The sequence below is a fragment of the Pseudophryne corroboree genome, chromosome 9, assembly GCF_028390025.1.
Source record: "Pseudophryne corroboree isolate aPseCor3 chromosome 9, aPseCor3.hap2, whole genome shotgun sequence".
NCBI classification, from domain to species: Eukaryota; Metazoa; Chordata; class Amphibia; order Anura; family Myobatrachidae; genus Pseudophryne; species Pseudophryne corroboree.
The window spans coordinates 419,682,372-419,699,308 of NC_086452.1; positions in this window are offsets into that span (position 1 = coordinate 419,682,372).

A 16,937-nucleotide genomic window follows, 5' to 3' on the forward strand; every position below is an offset into this window, starting at 1 on the left:
GGGATGATGAGAGATAGGGATTGAGGATGGCAGGGAGATGATGAGAGAAGCAGGGGGTGAGACGGCAGGGGATGATGAGAGAAGCAGGTGGTGAGACGGCAGGGGGATGATGAGAGAAGCAGGGGGGTGAGATGGCAGGGGGATGATGAGAGAAGCAGGTGGTAAGATGGCAGGGGGATGATGAGAGAAGCAGGGGGTGAGACGGCAGGGGATGATGAGAGAAGCAGGGGGTGAGACGGCAGGGGGATGATGAGAGAAGCAGGTGGTAAGATGGCAGAGGGATGATGAGAGAAGCAGGGGGTGAGACGGCAGGGGGATGATGAGAGATAGGGTTTGAGATGGCAGGGGGATGATGAGAGAAGCAGGTGGTAAGATGGCAGAGGGATGATGAGAGAAGCAGGGGGTGAGACGGCAGGGGGATGATGAGAGAAGCAGGTGGTGAGACGGCAGGGGGATGATGAGAGAAGCAGGGGGTGAGACTGCAGGGAGATCATGAGAGATGCAGGGGGTGAGATGGCAGGGGGATGATTAGAGAAGCAGGGGGTGAGATGGCAGGGGGATGATGAGAGAAGCAGGGGGTGAGCAGGTAGGGGGCTGATGAGAGATAGTGGGTGAGACGGCAGGGGGGATGATGAGAGAAGCAGGGGGTGAGACGGCAGGGGGATGATGAGAGAGCAGGGGGGGGTGACGGCAGCGGGAGGATGAGAGAAGCAGGGGGTGAGACGGCAGGGGGATAATGAGAGAAGCAGGTGGTGAGACGGCATGGGGATGATGAGAGATGCAGGTGGTGAGATGGCAGGGGGATGATGAGAGAAGCAGGGGTGAGACAGCAGGGGGATGATGAGAGAAACAGGGGGTGAGCAGGTAGGGGGCTGATGAGAGATAGTGGGTGAGACGGCAAGGGGGATGACGAGAGAAGCAGGGGGGTGAGACGGCAGGGGGATGATGAGAGAAGCAGGGGGTGAGACGGCAGGGGGATGATGAGAGAAGCAGGGGGTGAGACAGCAGGGGGATGATGAGAGAAGCAGGTGGTGAGACGGCAGGGGATGATGAGAGAAAGCAGGGGGTGAGACGGCAGGGGGATAATGAGAGAAGCAGGTGGTGAGACGGCAGGGGATGATGAGAGATGCAGGGGGTGAGATGGCAGGGGGATGATGAGAGAAGCAGGGGGTGAGACAGCAGGGGGATGATGAGAGAAGCCGGGGGTGAGCAGGTAGGGGGCTGATGAGAGATAGTGGGTGAGACGGCAGGGGGGATGACGAGAGAAGCAGGGGGTGAGACGGCAGGGGGATGATGAGAGAAGCAGGGGGTGAGACGTCAGGGGATGATGAGAGAAGCAGGGGGTGAGACAGCAGGGGGATAATGAGAGAAGCAGGGGGTGAGACGGCAGGGGGATGATGAGAAAAGTAGGGGGTTAGATAGCAGGGGGATGATGAGAGAAGCAGGGGGTGAGACGGCAGGGGGATGATGAGAGAAGCAGGGGGTGAGACGTCAGGGGGATGATGAGAGAAGCAGGGGGTGAGACAGCAGGGGGATAATGAGAGAAGCAGGGGGTGAGACGGCAGGGGGATAATGAGAGAAGCAGGGGGTGAGACGGCAGGGGGATGATGAGAGAAGCAGGTGGTGAGACGGCATGGAGATGATGAGAGAAGCAGGGGGTGAGAAGGCATGGGGATGATGAGAGAAGCAGGGTGATGATGAGAGGAGCAGGGGGATGATGAGAGAAGCAGGGGGTGAGACAGCAGGGGGATGATGAGAGAAGCAGGTGGTGAGATGGCAGGGGGATGATGAGAGATGCAGGGGGTGAGATGGCAGGGGGATGATGAGAGATAGGGGGTGAGATGGCAGGGGGATGATGAGAGAAGCAGGGGGTGAGACGGCAGGGGGATAATGAGAGAAGCAGGGGGTGAGACGGCAGGGGGGATGATGAGAGAAGCAGGGGATGAGATGGCAGGGGGATGATGAGAGAAGCAGGTGGTGAGACGGCAGGGGGATGATGAGAGATGCAGGGGGTGAGATGGCAGGGGGATGATGAGAGATAGGGGGTGAGATGGCAGGGGGATGATGAGAGAAGCAGGGGGTGAGACGGCAGGGGGATGATGAGAGAAGCAGGTGGTGAGACGGCAGGGGGATGATGAGAGATGCAGGGGGTGAGATGGCAGGGGGATGATGAGAGAAGCAGGGGGTAAGACGGCAGGAGGTATCATGAGAAAAGCAGGGGGTGGGGCGGCAGGGGGTGAGACGGCAGGGGGGATGATGAGAGAAGCAGGTGGTGAGATGGCAGGGAGATGATGAGAGAAGCAGGTGGTGAGATGGCAGAGGGATGATGAGAGAAGCAGGTGGTAAGATGGCAGGGGGATGATGAGAGAAGCAGGGGGTGAGACGGCAGGGGGATGATGAGAGAAGCAGGGGGTGAGACGGCAGGGGGATGATGAGCGATAGGGATTGAGATGGCAGGGGGATGATGAGAGATGCAAGGGGTGAGATGGCAGGGGGATGATGAGAGATAGGGATTGAGATGGCAGGGAGATGATGAGAGAAGCAGGGGGTGAGACGGCAGGGGGATGATGAGAGAAGCAGGTGGTGAGACGGCAGGGGGATGATGAGAGAAGCAGGGGGTGAGATGGCAGGGGGATGATGAGAGAAGCAGGTGGTAAGATGGCAGGGGGATGATGAGAGAAGCAGGGGGTGAGACGGCAGGGGGGATGATGAGAGAAGCAGGGGGTGAGACGGGCAGGGCGATGATGAGAGAAGCAGGTGGTAAGATGGCAGAGGGATGATGAGAGAAGCAGGGGGTGAGACGGCAGGGGGATGATGAGAGATAGGGATTGAGATGGCAGGGGGATGATGAGAGAAGCAGGTGGTAAGATGGCAGAGGGATGATGAGAGAAGCAGGGGGTGAGACGGCAGGGGGATGATGAGAGAAGCAGGTGGTGAGACGGCAGGGGGATGATGAGAGAAGCAGGGGGTGAGACTGCAGGGAGATCATGAGAGATGCAGGGGGTGAGATGGCAGGGGGATGATTAGAGAAGCAGGGGGTGAGATGGCAGGGGGGATGATGAGAAAAGTAGGGTGTGAGATGGCAGGGGAATGATGAGAGATGCAGGGGGTGAGACGGCAGGGGGATGATGAGAGAAGCAGGGGGTGAGACGGCAGGGGGATGATGAGAGATAGTGGGTGAGACGGCAGGGGGTATGATGAGAGAAGTAGGGGGTGAGACGGCAGGGGGATGATGAGAGATGCAGGGGGTGAGATGGCAGGGGGATGATGAGAGAAGCAGGGGGTGAGCAGGTAGGGGGCTGATGAGAGATAGTGGGTGAGACGGCAGGGGGGATGATGAGAGAAGCAGCGGGTCAGATGGCAGGGAAATGATGAGAGAAGCAGGGGGTGAGGAGAAGTAGGGGGTGAGATGGCAGGGAGATGATAAGAGATGCAGGGGGTGAGACGGCAGGGGATAATAAGAGAAGCAGGTGGTGAGACGGCAGGGGGATGATGAGAGATGCAGGTGGTGAGATGGCAGGTGGATGATGAGAAATGCAGGGGGCGAGCGGGTAGGGGGCTGATGAGAGATAGTGGGTGAGACGGCAGGGGGGATGATGAGAGAAGCAGAGGGTGAGACGGCAGGGGGATGATGTGAGAAGCGGGGGTTGAGACGGCACGGGGATGATGAGAGAAGCAGGGGGTGAGACGGCAGGGGGATGATGAGAGAAGCAGGGGGTGAGACAGCAGGGGGATGATGAGAGAAGCAGGTGGTGAGACGGCAGGGGGATGATGAGAGAAGCAGTGGGTGAGACGGGCAGGGGGATAATGAGAGAAGCAGGTGGTGAGACGGCAGGGGGATGATGAGAGATGCAGGGGGTGAGATGGCAGGGGGATGATGAGAGAAGCAGGGGGTGAGCAGGTAGGGGGCTGATGAGAGATAGTGGGTGAGACGGCAGGCGGGATGATGAGAGAAGCAGGGGGTGAGACGGCAGGGGGATGATGTGAGAAGCGGGGGGTGAGACAGCAGGGGGATGATGAGAGAAGCAGGTGGTGAGACGGCAGGGGATGATGAGAGATGCAGGGGGTGAGATGGCAGGGGGGTGATGAGAGATAGGGGGTGAGACGGCAGGGAGATGATGAGAGAAGCAGGGGGTGAGACGGCAGGGGGATGATGAGAGAAGCAGGTGGTGAGACGGCAGGGGGATGATGAGAGATGCAGGGGGTGAGATGGCAGGGGGGTGATGAGAGATAGGGGGTGAGATGGCAGGGGGATGATGAGAGAAGCAGGGGGTGAGACGGCATGGGGATGATGAGAGAAGCAAGGGGTGAGATGGCAGGGGGATGATGAGAGAAGCAGGGGTGAGACGGGCAGGGGGATGATGAGAGAAGCAGTTGGGTGAGATGGCAGGGAGATGATGAGAGATGCAGGGGGTGAGATGGCAGGGGGATGATGAGAGATAGGGGGTGAGATGGCAGGGGGATGATGAGAGAAGCAGGGGGTGAGACGACAGGGGGGATGATGAGAGAAGCAGGGGGTGAGACGGCAGGTGGATGATGAGAGAAGCAGGTGGTGAGACGGCAGGGGGATGATGAGAGATGCAGGGGGTGAGATGGCAGGGGGATGATGAGAGAAGCAGGGGGTGAGACGGCAGGGGGATGATGAGAAAAGCAGGGGGTGAGACGGCAGGAGGGATCATGAGAAAAGCAGGGGGTCGGGCGGCAGGGGGTGAGACGGCAGGGGGGATGATGAAAGAAGCAGTTGGGTGAGACGGCAGGGGGATGATGAGAGAAGCAGGGGGTGAGACGGCATGGGGATGATGAGAGAAGCAGTTGGGTGAGACGGCATGGGGATGATGAGAGAAGCAGGTGGTGAGATGGCAGGGAGATGATGAGAGAAGCAGGGGGTGAGATGGCAGGGGGATGATGAGAGATAGGGATTGAGATGGCAGGGGGATGATGAGAGAAGCAGGGGGTGAGACGGCATGGGGATGATGAGAGAAGTAGGGGGTGAGACGGCAGGGGGATGATGAGAGAAGCAGGTGGTGAGACGGCAGGGGGATGATGGGAGAAGCAGGTGGTGAGATGGCAGGGAGATGAGAGAAGCAGGGGGTCAGATGGCATGGGGATGATGAGAGAAGCAGGTGGTGAGACGGCAGGGGGATGATGAGAGAAGCAGGTGGTAAGATGGCAGGGGGATGATGAGAGATGCAGGAGGTGAGATGGCAGGGGGATGATTAGAGAAGCAGGGGGTGAGCAGGTAGGGGGCTGATGAGAGATAGTGGGTGAGATGGCAGGGGGGATGATGAGAGAAGCAGGGGGTGAGACGGAAAGGGGATGATGAGAGAAGCAGGGGGGTGAGACGGCAGGGGGATGATGAGAGAAGCAGGGGGTGAGACAGCAGGGGGATAATGAGAGAAGCAGGTGGTGAGATGGCAGGGGGATGATGAGAGATGCAGGGGTGAGATGGCAGGGGGATGATGAGAGAAGCAGGGGGTGAGCAGGTAGGGGGCTGATGAGAGATAGTGGGTGAGACGCAGGGGGGATGATGAGAGAAGCAGGGGGTGAGACGGCAGGGGGATGATGAGAGAAGCAGGTGGTGAGATGGCAGGGAGATGATGAGAGATGCAGGGGGTGAGATGGCAGGGGGATGATGAGAGATAGGGGGTGAGATGGCAGGGGGATGATGAGAGAAGCAGGGGGCGAGACGACAGGGGGATGATGAGAGAAGCAGGGGTGAGACGGCAGGGGGATGATGAGAGAAGCAGGGGGTGAGACGGCAGGGGGATGATGAGAGAAGCAGGGGGTGAGACGGCATGGGGATGATGAGAGAAGCAGTTGGGTGAGACGGCATGGGGATGATGAGAGAAGCAGGTGGTGAGATGGCAGGGAGATGATGAGAGAAGCAGGGGGTGAGATGGCAGGGGGATGATGAGAGATAGGGATTGAGATGGCAGGGGGATGATGAGAGAAGCAGGGGGTGAGACGGCATGGGGATGATGAGAGAAGTAGGGGGTGAGACGGCAGGGGGATGATGAGAGAAGCAGGTGGTGAGACGGCAGGGGGATGATGGGAGAAGCAGGTGGTGAGATGGCAGGGAGATGAGAGAAGCAGGGGGTCAGATGGCATGGGGATGATGAGAGAAGCAGGTGGTGAGACGGCAGGGGGATGATGAGAGAAGCAGGTGGTAAGATGGCAGGGGGATGATGAGAGATGCAGGAGGTGAGATGGCAGGGGGATGATTAGAGAAGCAGGGGGTGAGCAGGTAGGGGGCTGATGAGAGATAGTGGGTGAGATGGCAGGGGGGATGATAAGAGAAGCAGGGGGTGAGACGGCAGGGGGATGATGAGAGAAGCAGGGGGGTGAGACGGCAGGGGGATGATGAGAGAAGCAGGGGGTGAGACAGCAGGGGGATAATGAGAGAAGCAGGTGGTGAGATGGCAGGGGGATGATGAGAGATGCAGGGGTGAGATGGCAGGTTGATGATGAGAGAAGCAGGGGGTGAGCAGGTAGGGGGCTGATGAGAGATAGTGGGTGAGACGCAGGGGGGATGATGAGAGAAGCAGGGGGTGAGACGGCAGGGGGATGATGAGAGAAGCAGGTGGTGAGATGGCAGGGAGATGATGAGAGATGCAGGGGGTGAGATGGCAGGGGGATGATGAGAGATAGGGGGTGAGATGGCAGGGGGATGATGAGAGAAGCAGGGGGCGAGACGACAGGGGGATGATGAGAGAAGCAGGGGTGAGACGGCAGGGGGATGATGAGAGAAGCAGGTGGTGAGACGGCAGGGGGATGATGAGAGAAGCAGGGGGTGAGATGGCAGGGGGATGATGAGAGAAGCGGGGGGTGAGACGGCGGGGGGATGATGAGAGAAGCAGGGGGTGAGACGGCAGGGGGTTGATGAGAGCAGCTGGGGGTGAGACGGCAGGGGGATGATGAGAAAAGCAGGGGGTGAGACGGCAGGGGGATGATGAGAGATGCAGGGGGTGAGATGGCAGGGGGATGATGAGAGATAGGGGGTGAGATGGCAGGGGGATGATGAGAGAAGTAGGGGGTGAGACGGCAGAGGGATGATGAGAGAAGCAGGTGGTGAGATGGCAGGGGATGATGAGAGATGCAGGGGGTGAGATGGCAGGGGGATGATGAGAAAAGTAGGGGGTTAGATAGCAGGGGGATGATGAGAGAAGCAGGGGGTGAGACGGCATGGGGATGATGAGAGAAGCAGGGGGTGAGACGGCAGGGGGATGATGAGAGAAGCGGGGGGTGAGACGGCAGGGGGATGATGAGAGAAGCAGGTGGTTAGACGGCAGGGGGATGATGAGAGAAGCAGGGGGTGAGATGGCAGGGGGATGATGAGAGAAGCGGGGGGTGAGACGGCAGGGGGATGATGAGAGAAGCAGGGGGTGAGACGGCAGGGGGTTGATGAGAGCAGCTGGGGGTGAGACGGCAGGGGGATGATGAGAAAAGCAGGGGGTGAGACGGCAGGGGGATGATGAGAGATGCAGGGGGTGAGATGGCAGGGGGATGATGAGAGATAGGGGGTGAGATGGCAGGGGGATGATGAGAGAAGTAGGGGGTGAGACGGCAGAGGGATGATGAGAGAAGCAGGTGGTGAGATGGCAGGGGGATGATGAGAGATGCAGGGGGTGAGATGGCAGGGGGATGATGAGAAAAGTAGGGGGTTAGATAGCAGGGGGATGATGAGAGAAGCAGGGGGTGAGACGGCATGGGGATGACGAGAGAAGCATGGGGTGAGACGGCAGGGGGATGATTAGAGAAGCAGGGGGTGAGACGGCAGGGGGATGATGAGAGAAGCAGGTGGTGAGACGGCAGAGGGATGATGAGAGATGCAGGGGGTGAGATGGCAGGGGGATGATGAGAGAAGCAGGGGGTGAGCAGGTAGGGGGCTGATGAGAGATAGTGGGTGAGACGGCATGGGGATGATGAGAGAAGCAGGGGGTGAGACAGCAGGGGGATGATGAGAGAAGCAGGTGGTGAGATGGCAGGGGGATGATGAGAGAAGCAGGGGGTGAGACGGCAGGGGGATGATGAGAGAAGCAGGTGGTGAGACGTTAGGGGGATGATGAGAGATGCAGGGGGTGAGATGGCAGGGGGATGATGAGAGATGCAGGGGGTGAGATGGCAGGGGGATGATGAGAGAAGCAGGGGGTGAGCAGGTAGGGGGCTGATGAGAGAAGCAGGTGGTGAGACGGCAGGGGGATGATGAGAGATGCAGGGGGTGAGATGGCAGGGGGGTGATGAGAGATAGGGGGTGAGACGGCAGGGAGATGATGAGAGAAGCAGGGGGGTGAGACGGCAGGGGGATGATGAGAGAAGCAGGTGGTGAGACGGCAGGGGGATGATGAGAGATGCAGGGGGTGAGATGGCAGGGGGGTGATGAGAGATAGGGGGTGAGATGGCAGGGGGATGATGAGAGAAGCAGGGGGTGAGACGGCATGGGGATGATGAGAGAAGCAAGGGGTGAGATGGCAGGGGGATGATGAGAGAAGCAGGGGGTGAGACGGCAGGGGGATGATGAGAGAAGCAGTTGGGTGAGATGGCAGGGAGATGATGAGAGATGCAGGGGGGTGAGATGGCAGGGGGATGATGAGAGATAGGGGGTGAGATGGCAGGGGGATGATGAGAGAAGCAGGGGGTGAGACGACAGGGGGATGATGAGAGAAGCAGGGGGTGAGACGGCAGGTGGATGATGAGAGAAGCAGGTGGTGAGACGGCAGGGGGATGATGAGAGATGCAGGGGGTGAGATGGCAGGGGGATGATGAGAGAAGCAGGGGGTGAGATGGCAGGGGGATGATGAGAAAAGCAGGGGGTGAGACGGCAGGAGGGATCATGAGAAAAGCAGGGGGTCTGGCGGCAGGGGGTGAGACGGCAGGGGGGATGATGAAAGAAGCAGTTGGGTGAGACGGCAGGGGGATGATGAGAGAAGCAGGGGGTGAGACGGCATGGGGATGATGAGAGAAGCAGTTGGGTGAGACGGCATGGGGATGATGAGAGAAGCAGGTGGTGAGATGGCAGGGAGATGATGAGAGAAGCAGGGGGTGAGATGGCAGGGGGATGATGAGAGATAGGGATTGAGATGGCAGGGGGATGATGAGAGAAGCAGGGGGTGAGACGGCATGGGGATGATGAGAGAAGTAGGGGGTGAGACGGCAGGGGGATGATGAGAGAAGCAGGTGGTGAGACGGCAGGGGGATGATGGGAGAAGCAGGTGGTGAGATGGCAGGGAGATGAGAGAAGCAGGGGGTCAGATGGCATGGGGATGATGAGAGAAGCAGGTGGTGAGACGGCAGGGGGATGATGAGAGAAGCAGGTGGTAAGATGGCAGGGGGATGATGAGAGATGCAGGAGGTGAGATGGCAGGGGGATGATTAGAGAAGCAGGGGGTGAGCAGGTAGGGGGCTGATGAGAGATAGTGGGTGAGATGGCAGGGGGGATGATGAGAGAAGCAGGGGGTGAGACGGCAGGGGGATGATGAGAGAAGCAGGTGGGTGAGACGGCAGGGGGATGATGAGAGAAGCAGGGGGTGAGACAGCAGGGGGATAATGAGAGAAGCAGGTGGTGAGATGGCAGGGGGATGATGAGAGATGCAGGGGTGAGATGGCAGGGGGATGATGAGAGAAGCAGGGGGTGAGCAGGTAGGGGGCTGATGAGAGATAGTGGGTGAGACGCAGGGGGGATGATGAGAGAAGCAGGGGGTGAGACGGCAGGGGGATGATGAGAGAAGCAGGTGGTGAGATGGCAGGGAGATGATGAGAGATGCAGGGGGTGAGATGGCAGGGGGATGATGAGAGATAGGGGGTGAGATGGCAGGGGGATGATGAGAGAAGCAGGGGGCGAGACGACAGGGGGATGATGAGAGAAGCAGGGGTGAGACGGCAGGGGGATGATGAGAGAAGCAGGGGGTGAGACGGCAGGGGGATGATGAGAGAAGCAGGGGGTGAGATGGCATGGGGATGATGAGAGAAGCAGTTGGGTGAGACGGCATGGGGATGATGAGAGAAGCAGGTGGTGAGATGGCAGGGAGATGATGAGAGAAGCAGGGGGTGAGATGGCAGGGGGATGATGAGAGATAGGGATTGAGATGGCAGGGGGATGATGAGAGAAGCACGGGGTGATACGGCATGGGGATGATGAGAGAAGTAGGGGGTGAGACGGCAGGGGGATGATGAGAGAAGCAGGTGGTGAGACGGCAGGGGGATGATGGGAGAAGCAGGTGGTGAGATGGCAGGGAGATGAGAGAAGCAGGGGGTCAGATGGCATGGGGATGATGAGAGAAGCAGGTGGTGAGACGGCAGGGGGATGATGAGAGAAGCAGGTGGTAAGATGGCAGGGGGATGATGAGAGATGCAGGAGGTGAGATGGCAGGGGGATGATTAGAGAAGCAGGGGGTGAGCAGGTAGGGGGCTGATGAGAGATAGTGGGTGAGATGGCAGGGGGGATGATGAGAGAAGCAGGGGGTGAGACGGCAGGGGGATGATGAGAGAAGCAGGGGGGTGAGACGGCAGGGGGATGATGAGAGAAGCAGGGGGTGAGACAGCAGGGGGATAATGAGAGAAGCAGGTGGTGAGATGGCAGGGGGATGATGAGAGATGCAGGGGTGAGATGGCAGGGGGATGATGAGAGAAGCAGGGGGTGAGCAGGTAGGGGGCTGATGAGAGATAGTGGGTGAGACGCAGGGGGGATGATGAGAGAAGCAGGGGGTGAGACGGCAGGGGGATGATGAGAGAAGCAGGTGGTGAGATGGCAGGGAGATGATGAGAGATGCAGGGGGTGAGATGGCAGGGGGATGATGAGAGATAGGGGGTGAGATGGCAGGGGGATGATGAGAGAAGCAGGGGGCGAGACGACAGGGGGATGATGAGAGAAGCAGGGGTGAGACGGCAGGGGGATGATGAGAGAAGCAGGTGGTGAGACGGCAGGGGGATGATGAGAGAAGCAGGGGGTGAGATGGCAGGGGGATGATGAGAGAAGCGGGGGGTGAGACGGCAGGGGGATGATGAGAGAAGCAGGGGGTGAGACGGCAGGGGGTTGATGAGAGCAGCTGGGGGTGAGACGGCAGGGGGATAATGAGAAAAGCAGGGGGTGAGACGGCAGGGGGATGATGAGAGATGCAGGTGGTGAGATGGCAGGGGGATGATGAGAGATAGGGGGTGAGATGGCAGGGGGATGATGAGAGAAGTAGGGGGTGAGACGGCAGAGGGATGATGAGAGAAGCAGGTGGTGAGATGGCAGGGGATGATGAGAGATGCAGGGGGTGAGATGGCAGGGGGATGATGAGAAAAGTAGGGGGTTAGATAGCAGGGGGATGATGAGAGAAGCAGGGTGTGAGACGGCATGGGGATGATGAGAGAAGCAGGGGGTGAGACGGCAGGGGGATGATGAGAGAAGCAGGGGGTGAGACGGCAGGGGGATGATGAGAGAAGCAGGTGGTTAGACGGCAGGGGGATGATGAGAGAAGCAGGGGGTGAGATGGCAGGGGGATGATGAGAGAAGCGGGGGGTGAGACGGCAGGGGGATGATGAGAGAAGCAGGGGGTGAGATGGCAGGGGGTTGATGAGAGCAGCTGGGGGTGAGACGGCAGGGGGATGATGAGAAAAGCAGGGGGTGAGACGGCAGGGGGATGATGAGAGATGCAGGGGGTGAGATGGCAGGGGGATGATGAGAGATAGGGGGTGAGATGGCAGGGGGATGATGAGAGAAGTAGGGGGTGAGACGGCAGAGGGATGATGAGAGAAGCAGGTGGTGAGATGGCAGGGGGATGATGAGAGATGCAGGGAGTGAGATGGCAGGGGGATGATGAGAAAAGTAGGGGGTTAGATAGCAGGGGGATGATGAGAGAAGCAGGGGGTGAGACGGCATGGGGATGATGAGAGAAGCAGGGGGTGAGACGGCAGGGGGATGATTAGAGAAGCAGGGGGTGAGACGGCAGGGGGATGATGAGAGAAGCAGGTGGTGAGACGGCAGAGGGATGATGAGAGATGCAGGGGGTGAGATGGCAGGGGGATGATGAGAGAAGCAGGGGGTGAGCAGGTAGGGGGCTGATGAGAGATAGTGGGTGAGACGGCATGGGGATGATGAGAGAAGCAGGGGGTGAGACAGCAGGGGGATGATGAGAGAAGCAGGTGGTGAGATGGCAGGGGGATGATGAGAGAAGCAGGGGGTGAGACGGCAGGGGGATGATGAGAGAAGCAGGTGGTGAGACGTTAGGGGGATGATGAGAGATGCAGGGGGTGAGATGGCAGGGGGATGATGAGAGATGCAGGGGGTGAGATGGCAGGGGGATGATGAGAGAAGCAGGGGGTGAGCAGGTAGGGGGCTGATGAGAGACAGTGGGTGAGACGGCAGGGGGGATGATGAGAGAAGCAGGGGGTGAGATGGCAGGGAAATTATGAGAGAAGCAGGGGGTGAGATGGCAGGGGGTGAGATGGCAGGGAGATGATGAGAGAAGCAGGGGGTGAGACGGCAGGGGGTGAGGAGAAGTAGGGGGTGAGATGGCAGGGAGATGATAAGAGAAGCAGGGGGTGAGACGGCAGGGGGATGATGATAGAAGCAAGGGGTGAGATGGCAGGCGGGATGATGAGGGAAGCAGGGGGTGAGACGGCAGGGGGATGATGAGAGATGCAGGGGGTGAGACGGCATGGGGATGATGAGAGAAGCAGGGGGTGAGATAGGTGGGGGGAATGATGAGAGAAGCGGGGGTAAGATTGGGAGGTAGTGGTGAGAGTGGAGCAGGGGATGAGATGGGAGAGTGACAGGAGCAGGGGATGAGATGGGAGAGTGAGAGGTGCAGGGGGTGAGATGGGGGAGTGAGAGCAGCAGGGGGTAAGATGGGGGAGTGAGACAAGCAGGGGGTGAGATGGGAGAGTGAGAGCAGCAGGGGGTAAGATGGGGGAGTGAGAGGAGCAGGGGGTGAGATGAGAGAGTGAGGGGAGCAGGGGGTGACATGGGAGTGTGAGAGGAGCAGGCGGTGAGATCGGAGAGAGAGGAGCAGGGGGTGAGATGGGAGAGTGAGACATGCAGGGGGTGAGATGGGAGAGTGAGAGCAGCAGGGGGTAGGATGGGGGGGGTGAGATGGGATTGTGAGAGGAGCAGGGGGTGACATGGGGGTGTGAGAGGAGCAGGGGGTGAGATCGGAGAGTGAGAGGCACAGGGGTGAGATAGAAGCAGAGGCTGAAAGGGTCACAGGGAGTGAGAGGTGCAGGGGGTGAGATGGGGGAGTGAGAGGCGCCAGGGTGAGATGGGGGAGTGAGAGGAACAGGAGGTGAAATGGGGGAGTGAGAGGCGCCAGGGTGAGATGGAGGAGTGAGAGGAACAGGGGGTAAGATGGGGAGGGGATGAGAGGTACAGGGGGTGAGATGGGGGAGTGAGGCACAGGCAGTGAGAGGTGTAGGGGGTAAGTAAAGGAAAGAAAGATTTAGATGATCAGACACAAAGGAGAGCATATAGGGAGTAAGGGATACCTAGGCTAGGATGAAGATATGGACACATGAGGAGAGTGACAGACAAAGAAAGCAGATAGGACACATGGAAGCAGTGGCGTCATAAGGGGGGTGCGGGGGGTGCAGCCCCCACCCGGGTGTAAACCTTCAATGGGGTGACACCAAATAGAGCCCTGCACTCCCAGCTGCACCCTGATCCCATCCAAAGACCTGACAGAGACATGTCAGCAGCGACGTCCACACCTCCTCCTCCCCGGCACTAAGTGCTGCAGGCGCCAGGCTCAATAGGAGCTCACCCCGCGCTCCGCTGCTTTCTGCGCCTGTCAACAGCTGACAGGCAGCGGCAAGCTAGGTGACAGCACAGGACGGGGCACTGACTGTCAGCACGATCCCACTGGCCGGGTCTTCAGACTCTTCACTCCGAGTCCCCTCCCCTCAGAGGCGCGGCTCCCATCAGCGCTATGTGGGGCAAGGCGGATGGAAGACAAAAGAGAGATGAGCAAAGGTTGTTCAACATATTCTGCTATATTGCACATTTCATCTAAATTTAAACACATTCTAAAAATCCCTATAGCTCTGGGGGGGGGGGGGGGGGGGGGCGCACTACTTCTACTGTGGGAATTGTGTGTGTAAAAAGGCACTAATATGTGGGGCAATGTGAATAAGATTGTGAGGCGTTATTTTGAATTGGTACTGTTGTGTGGCCTTCCTATTGAGGCCGCGCCCCCTTATTTGCAGTGAGTGCCTTCGGCGCGCGGGTGCTGAGTTCCCCAACCTCTCCAGGACCACTTCAAGCCTCAAAATCAGCTTCTATTACATCAGATGACTTTGAGGTAAAAGTGGACAGAATATAGGCCCTCATTCCGAGTTGTTCGCTCGTTATTTTTCTTCGCATCGGTGCGATTTTCCACTAACTGCGCATGCGCAATGTTCGCACTGCGGCTGCATCAAGTAAATTTGCTAAGAAGTTTGGTATTTTACTCACGGCATTACGAGGTTTTTTCTTCGTTCTGGTGATCGGAGTGTGATTGACAGGAAGTGGGTGTTTCTGGGCGGAAACTGACCGTTTTATGGGTGTGTGTGAAAAAACGCTGCCGTTTCTGGGAAAAACGCGGGAGTGGCAGGAGAAACAGAGGAGTGTCTGGGCGAACGCTGGGTGTGTTTGTGACGTCAAACCAGGAACGACAAGCACTGAACTGATCGCACTGGAAGAGTAAGTCTCGAGCTACTCAGAAACTGCTAAGAAAAGTATTTTCGCAATATTGCGAATACTTCGTTCGCAATTCAGCTAAGCTAAGATTCACTCCCAGAGGGCGGCGGCTTAGCGTGTGCACTGCTGCTAAAAGCGGCTAGCGAGCGAACAACTCGGAATGAGGGCCATAACTCTTACTTGGCCTGTAGTATGAAAATCAACCACGTTTCAGTGATTTGTGGCAGGTAAGAAAGGAAAAACTTGCCAGAAACTTACTGAAAACTCATCAGAAACTCACTAGACAATAGCCCTGACCAGAGGCAGTTATCATGTTGACAGACATCAGTTTGAACTCAAGTGTTTTGTAACGTAAGAATAACGGAATGCCGGCAGCGGGGCGAGTGCTAAGAGTCCCCTTGCGGGCTCGCTGCGCTGGCCACAGGTTCTATTCTCACTCTATGAGTGTCGTGGATACCCACGAGTGGAATTAGTCCCTGGGCGCCAGGATTACGGCTGTTGGTATTGTCGGCTGTCGGGATTCTGGCGTCTATATCCTGACTGACGGGATCCCGATACCCGGCAAATTGATTACATCCCGTTTCTCATCCTGTGGTTTTGAATGCTATGTTTTTTTTTTTTAGCACTTTCTGTCTGTTTTATTATTCTTTTTTTTGTGTAAACTGTTTTTTATTAATTAAAGCAGCAGACAAAACATTACAGCAATACTTTTCCAAAAAAAGAAGGGGGGGACAAAAAACATTGCATATCAGCACGCTACACATAGAGCGCCCAAAGTATGAAAATAACTTGTCTGCTTTGCTTACAACATCCGAACTTATAAATGAGGAACATTTTAACAAAACAGCATAGGAAAATGGGAAAGAGAGAGAAGAGAAGAAAGAAGAAAGAAAAGAGGGGGAAATTTAGAACAAGTAGAGTCAGGGGTGAGTGTCTGGGACGGCTTGTTTGGGGGACGGAGGGGGGTTCTCCCTCAATTAAGGGTCTGAGACATATTAGAAAGATATCATAATCGGAATATGAATTTGAATATAAGTATGAATATGAATATGAGGTGGGTTATGTCACCATGTAGGATCGATACAAAGGTGAGTCCTTAAAATCGTACCAGGGAAACCAGATAGCTGTAAAGTTAACGGTTTTCCCAGATGAGAAGGAGACAAGGTCTTCCATATCTAAAAAGTAATCGATCTTTGTGAACCATAATTTAATCGAGGGTGGTGAGATGGATCTCCAAAGAATTGGAACAATCGCTTTTGCTGCGTTGCTAAGATGTCTCAACAGGGAGTGTTTATAGGAGTGTGTTTGTGCGGTGGTGTGATTGAGGAGCCAAAAACCCGGGTCTTTCGGGATCTCATCGCCCACTATCTGTTCGGAACACTCGAATACCTCTGCCCAAAATGGAGTTATAAGAGGGCAGTCCCACCAAATGTGTATAAAACTCCCTGGGGCATTTTTACATCTCCAACACAGATTCGAGAGAGAGGGAAACATTTTATTGAGAACAAGAGGAGTCCTATACCACCTATATATAAGTTTATAGAGGGTCTCTAATGTCGATAGGCATAGAGAACTCGCCTGGGCGTTGTTGAATACGGAATCCCAGTTAATCTGCGTGGGTAGCCCTGCCAATTCTCTCTCCCAGGAAGCTATGAAGGTAGGAGGTTGCGGGAAAAGGTTTTCCATGATAAGCGCATAGATTTGCGAGATAGTATGTGTGGGAGAACTAGGAGAAGTGCATAGTCTTTCAAACCCAGTGAGATCCCTAGTTATGTCAGGGAGGTTCTTAGAAGATGATATGAAATGATGAACCTGCCGGAACCTCCAAAACTCAGCACTATGAAGGTTCCAAGAAGACTGAACATCTGAAAAGGAGCGCACCCTACCCGAGCTCACCAGCTGACCGACTCTAAAAATCCCGGCTTCCGCCCATGGAGCAAAAGCTGTCCCGTGAAGACCTGGAGCAAATTCGGAGTTATGGAGAAGGGAGGTTAGGGGGGACCATTTGGAGGATATATGGTTCTGGGATCTCAGCGTGGCCCATAATTTAAGCGTGGGGGAGACCGTGGGGTGTGTAACCTTCGGAAGGGTAGGAAGCCAAGGTGCTATTTCAATATAATGTGGAAGACAGCCCTCCTCTAGCAGGACCCATTGTTTTCGGTCTTTAGCACGCGTCCATTCCAGAATCCTATTCAAATGTACTGCGTGGTAGTAGTTAGAAATATGTGGGAGTTGTTGCCCCCCTTGATGTTTTCTCCTAAATAAAATGTCGTGTTTAAACCTAGGT